At 30.1% G+C, this 12039-nt stretch overlaps 1 protein-coding gene across 1 annotated transcript in view; it reads left to right on the top strand.

The window, feature by feature from the left end:
• Nucleotides 1–703: 703 nt before the first annotated feature.
• Nucleotides 704–12039, top strand: part of LOC106687189 (cell adhesion molecule 3-like) — a gene marked incomplete at its 3' end in the record, with an annotated part of 136385 nt that continues 125049 nt past the window's right edge. The window contains 1 exon segment of the mRNA XM_014430923.3: nt 704–781.

Raw genomic sequence — 12039 nt, 5'->3', positions numbered from 1 at the left:
GTATCTAAACTATTACAACTGTCAGCTGCTATTATCTGATATAGAAAATAATTTTCTTAGAGATATATAGGATTACTCACTAGTATGAAAAGCCATAGCTGTGATTTGATACTGGTTTATTTTTAACTATGCAGGCATGGGCGTTACCCAGAGTGGAGGAGAGCAGGGAAAAGTTGCCCCCCCCCCCAGAAGATAAAAAAGTAATAATTTAATAATAAATATATTTTTCTTTCAAACAAATAATTGTAATAACTAATAATGTACTGCTATAATTATATATATATATATATATTTTTTTTAATTTTTGTTTCATTCACCTTTTCCATGCTCAAAAGTGTCTCAGTCTGATTGTTTATCCCCTTCCCCTCTAGGCGAGTGTACCCCCTTGTATACAGTACGAGTATAACATAAAATAGGTCAGACATTTATGACCTGTTTCCTAAGACCATTTCGAGTTTTGCGTGCTAAATTCATTTTCTCGACGAAAATTGGTTTGAAATAGTCGGATTTGCAATTCAAATAATTTTAAACCTTCTTAACATTTCAATAGATACTAAGATATCGATTCAGTAAAGGATTAACTTATTTAAAAAGCGATGATTGGGTAGATTGCTTCAGATACGTCGAGATACCAGACACCCCCAGCGGCTAGATACAGTACGAGATACCAGATATCAGCGGGTACACACACAGGGTGGGGGTGGAGTGAGTTCAGTCGGTCGCCGGAGCAGCAGGGACACGCAGCCTTCAACCTTCGGCACAGAGATCGCTCGCTACTCAGGTACTTGGTATTAGTATCTGTTATCAAATAAGGAATAATATATACATACATCTATAATATTAATTATTTATAAGATTAAATAATCCTTCAAGTGAAGCTGTAAAAACTAGAAAAAAAAATTTTGGACTAACTTGCTGAACCAAGCTGAGAAGAAATTACATGTATAAAGATGTATTTTATTTATTTATGTTGTGATAAGAAGCATGATAAAAAATTAAAATATTTTTTATGATTGTTTTCTTTTTTAATATACTGAATATTTAATTAAAATATTATGTATGTCAAGGACTTTTAATTTTTTTTTTTTTTAATGAAACTAATTTATAAACACATTTTTATGATATTCTTTACTTTAGTTTTATCTCATTTGTATCACCCAAGTCATTTTCAAAAAATTCAGAATAAATTAATAAATTAAAAAGTTTGCTTCTTTTTTTTACTATTCCTTAAATTTCTAAATTACTTTATAAAATTAATTTTTTAACATCTTTTCATGCTTGACGGATTACTTTACATTTGCATAGGCCTAAATCGTTATGTGATTTAATATGTGTGTTTTGGTAAAAAATACTTATTATAATTAATTAACTTATTATAATTTATAAATGTTTACCCAAAAAAAATTGAAAATGAATTTGGTTGATTTTTAAATTATATGGCTCAAATAAATAATATCCTGTTTCTGAGGTTTTTTATTCAGACTTTTCCATTCATCTATTGCCACAAAGAGAAATGTTTTTGAAATCCAAATTATCTATTACTCTTGTGTATCATATTTTTTTCAAATGTAATCTGATACAATATATATATACTCATTTACAAAAATTAGTAAAAATTATTGCAGTAAATTTAAAGGCAATAATATTTCACAAATTTTAATTTATAAACAATATATTTCAAGTTTCGGCTATCTTCACATCGTCAGAAACAAAATTTTTAATTAACACACTCCCCTACAGACCAACAGACTTGAACTGTAAGTATGTACTGGTGTATACAAATAAAATTTTTATTCCTGAAGATGCCATAAAAGCCGAAACTTAGAACATATGATTTAGAAATTAAAATTAGTGCAATATTTTTTTCTAAAGTTACCTTCACTGTAAACAAATTTCTTATATCAGTAAAATTATAATTATAATCACACTACGAAAAAAATATTATATATTGAATAATAATTTCTATTTTTAATTTTTTTAGTAAATATTTTCTATTAATTTTATTACTTTACTACAATTTTATGAATAAATGTAAAAAACTTTTTAGAGAAGATTAAAGTCAAATGTTTAAGCACTTCTGTATACAATTTCCTATCTATTAAAAATATATAATGAATTAAAAAAAACATTAATATCATTAGTTTTTATTAATTTTTTTTAGGTCTTAGAAAGTAGTACGTATTTAGGATGGGAAAGGAAAACATTATTGAAAATGTAATAAAAATCTAAACACGATTTTGGAAAATTTTGTTTATTGTGACCTTTCTCCCTCTCACGTACACACACAGAAACACACCATATCACTCTCCCACTGCCTCTCCATCCTTGTTTACTATCGCAAACATTCCATAAATTATATTTTTTTTGCAATAAATATAAGCTATAAAATCCAAAAGTGTTGTAAGTCAAACTGGAGTTTGGAAGTATACAAAACTTTATCGGAAGTTATATAAGTTTATTTAATGAAATAATAGATTCGTTTGTTTAAAGTAATCAGTTACATCCATACCTAAATGTTTAAAAGAATTTTAAACCATTGTACTTTGTGATTAAATTAATATTTTTTTTATTATGAAAATTAATTTTAATGAACAGAATGACTTACACCACTTTTTCTCTTATTTCATCTTTCCATTCACCTCATTTTCGGCTCGTTCACATTCTGAATTTTTTGTATGACTGCATTAATAAAAGAACTTAAAATACATTCAAAAAGAAGTATTTCAAGCTCACCAAATGACTAAGTTGTTTTCAATTCCTCCTGGTTTAAAAAGAAATACCTAGAAACCAAAAGATAGGAAGACAAAAGACATAATTAACAAAATTTCCTGTTTTGATTCCAGTAACCATTTGATGAATTAGACGTTAAAATATTCAATACGAAAATTTGTTTGCAATATTTTGAAATCTATTTGATGTATACTTCAATCCTTAAATCAATAAATTTAAACAAATAAATATTTAAATTAAAAAATCAATAATTTAAATAAATTTAATCTTCAAATCACAATACATTCTTTTAATCTTTTAAAATATACTTTATAGTATAATTTCTTTATTATTCCAACAGAAAAATTTATAAAGCCGTATTAAATACTGATACCATAAATCTTAACCGTACAATCGAGAAAAAAGCCATATTTTTATATGAAAAAAATATACTAAATCATGCAGTACTGATTTATCTCTCTAAGAGCCCTTGCCGTGAAATATTATTTTATTTTCAAGAGTTTTCCTCTATAAGCGGAAATTCAATTTTCAAACTATCAAAAGATAGACTGGTAAACAAGATAATTAACAATAAAATAACACAGCTCTTATAAACCTTTATTTTTTTAAGGGTAAAAAATAACTGTTTTTGTTCTTAAGAGTTGGACATTAATAAGATATGTGACGTTTTTCAAAATCAAGAAGGAAAATCTCGGCTAGTAGTTAAGAAATTTATCTTATAAATTTAGACCTATCTTTATATCTTATAGATATAGATCACTTAATGGAGTTATTTATGAATTTTTTTTTAAATTTTCATTTCAGTTTATAGGTAGGAATAATAAGGAAGCAATTATTGTTCCAAAAATATTATCGTATAGTTTTAGGTTTTATTTTAATTGATTTCATGTCGCTGAACTCCTTCATTTCCGTAATTAGCATATTAACCTTACGTATTCTACTACTTTAGGAGTCCACTAAATACCAGTAATTCGGGTATTTCAAAGCTTAAATAAGTCGTGTGATGTTATTCGAAACTGTTTCAGGGTCTAGGAGGCATAAGTTGGATTTTTTTGTATTTTTAAGATTGTTGTGTCATCTGAATATGTCACTGTCAAAATATTAGGTATGTAATGTGTGTATGCTCTAAAGAGCATAGGATTGAGTACTGAACCTTGGGTTACTCCTAATGAGGTAGGCCTAATAGAAGATAGCTCTAATCCGTGCCGAATAGAGAAAATCTAACGCGAAAAAAGGATTGAAGAATGATGTAATAAGTAGATGAAAGTATTGCCTTGAGTTTAAAGAGAAGCCCCTTGCACCAAACTCTGTCAAACGCAACTTCCAGAAATATGCCCATAGCGTGTAAATTCTGCTGTAGAGCCATGAATATGAAGTATATTACTCTATGTAATTAATGTATAGTTAAAGGATGTACCTGAATTCAAATTGACAATCAAATTGGTATTTTGTACGAGTGTTTAAGTATATCAACAAGTCTTTTGAATAATAAGTTTTCGAAGACTGCAAACAGGAAGTAAGCTGATTGATGGTAAAAATAATGAGGGTGTATTTTGGAATTGGAATCATATCAGAGGTCATTGTTATTTTATTAGTTTTCTTGACTTTAAGTTTGTTTTCAAATTCATTATTTGTTGTTAATCATGTGCTCCAAACCTATATTCCTGCAGCCCTCATTTACTTTTTTTTTTACAGCATTCTGAGAATAATAATTCTTTTCTGAGAAAAAAAAAATTAACAGGGAAAATAGTTTTTTATTTCTATTAAATTAATTTATTTTTTATGGAAAATTGATCATTTATGAGTTTAAATAGTGATGTTTTTATTATATCTATACTGAACAAAAGTTTGGTAAGTGCATAAATTGTTCATAAAACGAAACTTCAAATTACTAAATTCAATACATTTTTTTTTTCAATTCTAACAATAACATTTCAATTATAATTTAAATATAATTAATGACCAAACGTATATTTAAAAATCATAAAATATTTTTATCAGGAAAAAACCATTTCATACAGCAATGTAATGTTGAGTAATATATTCCACAAAATAAACCACTGTTGTTGGTTCTAGCCTCAAATAACCTTCGAGACGTGTCGGCCATTGTATGACACCATATACTCTCTCTTATCATTCTTCACTTCTATGAGTGTGGACTCAAAACAACACTTCTTCGCACTCAGACCCAACAATATTTTTAAATACAAAATGGAGGTTTTTCGTTTGGCTTTGTGGGCAAAAATATAAATATGTGCTTTATCTCCTTTAAGATTAATTTTCTAATTGAGATCATAATATTTTTATGATTAATTAGATAATTAACATGTTTAATTATTACAGAAAAGTCCTTGTAAATCGGGCAAACAAATAATAATATCAGGACATTATTAAATTAACCCACAGTAATAAATTATATTTTCAGTTTAATTTAGTAAAGGGCATTGCCAACTTTCTGTTGGATTATCAATTATTACTAGAGTACTATTCAATTCAGTCCAAACGGGAAAGATAATTGGGTTTAATCCTTTTAATAAATTGGCAGCACTCTCTACGTTTAACAAATTAAGAAATGTTTAAAAATAGGATGTTTTATCTTATTGTTTATCATTAATTTAATAAATTTTATTGACTATAAAATGGTAGAATGATTAATTTAATTTATTGGTAGATTCAATAAATAATGCTTTGATAAATTCAATAAAAATGTATTTATAAATATATCCTGAATACAACCAATCAACACGTTTCTCTTAATAAAAATCATAAAAAATCCAGATTACTTTTTACTATATTTAATGTAATTTTTCATTTTCAAACTCGCCATGTATGATATTTTATGATTTATTAATAATGAAAATAACAACGTAAAGATTATAAAATAACATATTTCTATTAAAGAATAATAATATGACAACATTTGGAATAGAAACTGTATAAAAAAAGTTTCGAAAAAATTAACATCCAAAAATTGTTTAAAGATATAAATTTATAATTATCAATAATAAAAAAATAAGTGAAAATAAAATTCATGTTTGCTATGTTTCAGTTGATTAATATTTAACAAAACGAAAAAGTGTGAATTAATAAAATTTATCTATTTGAGAATAAAATGCCTGAAGTTGGACGGACGGTCTAAAACGTCTGAAAGAAAAATATATAATTAGCGTAAAATTTATTCATGTAATCAATTTTTTTTAAGTATGAAGGTATTTCAGTAGGTCAGAAGAAAAAAATCAGAAAAAAGTTGAAAGTTTTGGATGCCCGTGAGAGTTATCTTATTTCTCGTTCTTTTTCCGCATCGAGTGGAACGATTCCTTGTACGCAATAAAAGTTATTCATTAAAAAATAATGATGAATATGTAGTTTCAGAAAAACGAGTGTCCTGCACATATCGCGAAAATTGGATTTGATGAATATGAATTTCCCAAGAATGTGGTTAGGCATCCGAGACGATTCCCTAGAAGAAGTTGAAACCACATTAGATTTTAAATTGTGAAGAACATTGAAGGTGATAGCTTATGATGGACCAACGAACGCCAGAATTCCAAACTATATGTAGAAGATACGGGAACTTTGATTTTCATATGTAGTTCAAAAAATAAGTAGAATTCTAATTTGTCTTTCGACAAATTTAGTAAGGAAGCGCGGTAGGACTGTGGTATGGCACGATGCTACTAACTCCAAGGACCCAGGTTCTAATTCGGCTGAGCAGAAAATTGTTTTCTGTTAACCTATAGCCATGAGTCAACCCTGTGGTTTCTTGAGCCCTCCTGGAGTGCCCATCCAGCCTCATAAATTGGGTACCAGTAATTGGGTAAAAATTTGGTGTCGATCCTGATTCTGACTAAATCATCTCCTTTCACAACCGTTGGTCTAGTAACAGTACTTCCTCACAAATTATTGCACCCTTAACCCTTCTCATGGGCTGTAAGTTCCAAAAAGGTTCAGGTTTATTTTACCGAGAAGAGTAGAATTTTGATCATACATAAAGTGCCCATATTTTTTGGGAATTTTTTTTTATCGACGTAGAAGGAATTAGGTAAATAGGGAATATTGAAATGACAGTGGATGTATTGGTCGTAAAAAATACAAATTCAAAATTAATTGACATACTGTCAGATTTGTTGTTCTACAAAATTTAAATTTGTCGAATCTATTAATATATTATTTTAAACTTTTAACTATTATTCACGAATGCTTTTTTACGAATATTCCAGAATGTAGAAAGGGAAAATCAACTGCCAAATAAGTCCACGAATAATACGGAGCTCAATAATGTTTCTAAATTCACAAGAATAAATTATCAGTACAAATATTTTAGTAAAAATAAACACTCTAAAATAACTCTTTTAAAAATTAACAAATTAGGATTTAATAAAGACGAAATAAGTAAATATATATAAATATAAGTTTTTTATTTTTCGTGTTTATAAAAAAATATTATTATAACATTTTTTATAAGGAGGCTAATATGTTAAATAGTTGAAGGTAATTGTGTATATAATCAAAAATTCAACGAATATAATCAATTAATTCGCTTTGGGATAATAGTCTATTATTGAAAAAAATTTAAACTTGGATAAATGAAATTTAGGTCTCCTTGCTAATGACCAAAAGCTACATAATAATGGAAGTTAACAAAAAGGGTCATAAGAATCCGTTTATAAAATTATTTAACTCCTCTCAAACAAATTATTGATATATAATATATTAATAAATTAATTTTTTTTCCTAACCCTAAAAACATAATAATTTATTAAAAGAAAACGATATACAACATTCAGTAGAGTTGTTTATCTGAGTCATTTCCTTTTACTGGAGCATGTCTCCATTCTACGGGATTACTGAGGTTATACAATAGCACTAATGTGGCTCAGTTCTGAGATGTGTGAGTTGTTGGGGCACACCCCGTATTATTGTCTTTCACTAAAACCAAAAGCTTAACTAACACTTAAAACTATATATGGGTCTCTGTCATTTGCTGTTTTCATTGGGTACTTTGGAAGTCCTGCCAGCGCCCTGGGGGGGGGGGGTGCTAATGTCAATGTTTGAAAAACAGGATTGGTCTGAAATTGGAGGGGGTCAAAGAACTTGACATGCCTCCAACCAATGAACCTAAGTATTGTGGGCATATCGAGGAGTTGATATAGGTCTGGAGGCTTCTTCTTCTTCCACAATGTAGTTCGGACCATCTTCCGCAACATGCTGTCCTGGGATGCTTGAATGTGGCGCTGCGTGCCGTCGGAGAGATACGTGAAGAGTGACGCCCGTTATTGAAGTGCGGTATTACCTCATAACATCTTTATAGATCTCCAGTTTAAGCCACAGAGAGAGCGCTGGTGTAGTGAGGAGGTGTAAGACCGCCTTCTTACTGTTCTGGTTTTCTGGTCGAGGTGGGTGGAAAACTTAAGATGGCCAAATAAACCATGGAAATGACGGGGTGTCGTCCAGTTTGAGTGACTTCGGGAGAGTCGATCGCTTATGTTGTTGATGAGCGTCTTTGCTGGGTTCATCGTAATGTTTAAATTACCTATTCGTTGAACAATCTCCTTGCAGGCTGCTCCGGACCGCTCTAGTGCACGTTTGGGATTCATACTAATGTTGTATATGACGATTTCGTCGCCATAGGCGGCGTCTGTAGCTAGTTCGTAGTTTTCACCAATCACAGCAGCGGTACCAATTGAAAACAGCACTACACTAGCGATATAACGGCTCCATGAGGCACTCCGCAGGTCAGTGGTATGGAGCGGGTAAATTCATCTCGTACCCCCATAGAGATGATTCTGTTGTCAAGGAACGGTGCGATGCCACCGTATAGTTGCTCCGAACATTCGAAGTATATGAGCTTACCATAAAAAATGCCGTGAGACACAAAAGACCTTTGTACAATCTATGGACATCATGGCCGTAGTGCAGATTAAAGCCGGACTTCACTTCATTTAGAAGCGGGAGTTCTGGAGTTTCATCAGATGGTGTTTATAAGGGTACTCATGTGGGTCTGAAAACCAGTCTGTTCATAAGGGTTAACGGAGTGTTCTTCCAAATTAAATTCCCGAAGGTAATTCAGAATGATCTTCTCGTATACCTTAGCAAGGTGAGGCAACAGACTTATGGGCCTGTAATGGTTGGCATCAAACCTTCGGTTCTGAGGAGTGGAAACAAGATGGTATGTTTCCATTTATCGGGGAAGTATATCAACCTCAAGCCCGAATCGTTCTGGTTCGTGAGTTGAGTGATTCTCTGATAGTTTCCTACCAATAATAAAAAATAGAGCACTGAAAATTTGAATTGTAAATCTATCATTCAATAATGTACCACTGTTAAACCATAAATATGATGATATATCAGAGAGAGAATATTGGCAAGATCACAATAAATACATCAGTTAAAGGAATGTTTTTAACATATAATACAGATGAAGTAAACACTACCCAAACGTAAGGAAAGGCAGTTGCCTAAGCTATTAAAGGAAATACTACGGTCTCGTAAACCTCCTATATCATAAAAGAAGGTAGTTAACTCTGAATTTATGGTTAACAATAAACCGTTTGATTATTATATAGTGTTTATATCAGCATCGCCTTAGTAAAATAGATACTTTTGTGTACTGTTTATACATTATTACATTGATCTTATATCATATAGCAATCTGCGTAGCTCCCTTATTTTCAGAATAATTTTTCTTAATATTTTCATTATTATACCTTTTGTAAATACATTAAATATTAATTCTTAAAGAATTCCGATGAAATTTTTAAAAAAGGGGGTGTAATATTAGCCATTGTAAAAATTGGAATAGTAATATATTTTTGTTTAGCTTATTAAAATATCACACTGTACAACGTCGTAAAAAATGAAAAAATCATGGTGTTTTAAAAATAATCTCATTAGAGTAAAAAGCAGAAACTATAAAAAAATAATGGACCCTGGTCCAAGCGTTTTTTAAATTTATTATTATTTTTTTTTTGTCTTACAGCAACATCGTTATTATATAATTTTCTTTATTTTTTTCTACAATGTCCTAGTATGTGATTATTTCAATATTTTAGCCCTGGAGATAACCAACATGATAATTATTGCATCATAATATGTCTATGAAAAAAATTAAAACACAAAAAAACGACCGAATGTTATTTTAGTAACAAATCTGCTTGAAAATATTGGTGGATTCTAATTAGTACGATTTCCCACATAGCTAAACCGAGGTCTAAAAGAAGATTTTAAAATTGAACGAGGATTTAGAGCAAGCAACAAGTTGTTGGGCAAAATGATGCATTAGATATGTGAGGACAGACCTAAAGAAGCCATCACGAATTAAGACTGATCTGAAAAATTGCGACGTTGCCAACTCTCCTCCACAATTTAACTCACAATTCACTGATGGCAGGTAAATAATTCTATATCTTTTCTTTCTCAGTTCGTTTTAATAAAATAATAATTTCTTGGCACTGATAGTTTAATTGAAATACAAATAAAATATGAATAGAGACTTAAAATGTTCTATAATCAGCTAACAAATTAAAGATTAACTAAGAATCTAGTAAAATATTGTCAAATATATTACGTTCCATAAAGCAAATAACATATAGATATTAATAACAATATCCTTTAGGTCACCAACCTATCCTAACCAGAGTGGAAGGGTCGAGTTTTCATTCTAGGTCGAAATCATGGCATGAGGTTGCTAAGGTGGCGCATCATCTCATCCCATACCTAAAACCAAGGAGAAAGAGATAAGAAAGCATGGCGTTGCCACCCATCTATTGACGCTGTAACGACTGAACTTATCGGAATATGTGGGAACTTATGGGTAACACCTTATTATGCCAACGCGCCTTATTTTATGATGGCTAATATAGAGTATTGTATGATTAAAATAATGGTTTCACAAGATGATTAACAGTATTCTGGCCTAACATAAACATGCTGTGTCCAAATACTGAGTTTAAGAGTTGATTGAAATTTTTGTTGTCATCTGATTTCTAACATGTCAAGGTCGTAAAAATAACCACAATTAATCTCAAAAATAATTTTTTTCTACAAAGAATCGCTAGAAAACCTGAGTAGAATCATAGATGATTTTGATTGTAATAAGAAACAATTAATAATACTACCAGCACACTCGAATGAGAGTATACAATGACGTTTCCCCTACAGCCGCAAGAAATTAGGAGTTAGTTCTTAGCTCAGCAAAAGTAACTTAGTTGTTTCGTAGAAAGCTTATTCTTGGTAATAAAATTTTATTAAGTTTCCTTAGCCTTGAACTGACACATTCCCTACCTCGATATCGCTGGCTACAAAACTTCCTTGGTGGGATAGAGGTATTGGAGTTCATAAAACTTGGAATCTCGCTTGGTCTAGGGCTTACCTCTCTTGAAAGATTTCCGATAGTTTCACTGAGGAAAATAAATTATTGCCCGTGATTTATTGACCCCTTGAAAGAATGCTTTGTAACATAGCTTTTAGGATAGTAATAAAAAAAAAAAATCTGGTGCGTTGTGCGCATCACACAAGTTTCACTTACCCCATATTTACCCTTATCACACATAAACGTCCTTGAGTTATGTGTAAATTGATGAGCTTGTTTCGAAGTTTCCACTAGGTTTGTAATTTTTGAAAACAATATCTAAAGATCAGGCGAAAAATATGAACAAAAATTTTTATTTTTCTATTGCTTTCAAAAATCGTATTTTTGGCAACGAAAACTGTATCGGGAGATAAGAAAGCCTGAGCTGACAACATATATACAAGTGAGTCCCGAAGGTGTTGTTTGTGTGTCTACCGTATAACTAACAAAAACATTTTTTTTTTTTAATATAATATAAACCATATGTTACATAATCGATCTTTGAAACTTATTTTGGCCGCAATAATAGTTATTTTCGAAAAGTGGACATACTAATATCTAAAGATCAGGCGAAAAATATGAACTAAAATTTTTATTTTTCTATTGCTTTAAGAAATCGTATTTTTGACTAAGAAAACTGTATCGGAAGATGAGTACGCCTGAGCCGACAACATATATACAAATGGGTCCCGAAGGTATTGTTTGTTTGTCTACTGTATAAACAATAAAAAATTTTTTTTAATATAACATAAACCATATGTCACATAATAGATCATTGAAACTTATTTTGGCCGCAATAATAGTTATTTTCGAAAAGTGGACATACTTTTGATACAATAGTGATCATGTACACATATGAATCTGTCTTGAAGAAAGGTGACCCATACTTGATAAAATTATTAAATTAAATCATATTTGAATTTTATTTGTAATTATAATTAATTACAAATTATATTTAT

The sequence above is a fragment of the Halyomorpha halys genome, unplaced genomic scaffold, assembly GCF_000696795.3.
Source record: "Halyomorpha halys isolate HHAL.00 unplaced genomic scaffold, Hhal_1.1 Scaffold923.1, whole genome shotgun sequence".
NCBI classification, from domain to species: domain Eukaryota; kingdom Metazoa; phylum Arthropoda; class Insecta; order Hemiptera; family Pentatomidae; genus Halyomorpha; species Halyomorpha halys.
Note: the sequence above shows the minus strand (reverse complement) of the source record. Positions and strands in the feature narration are given on the sequence as shown.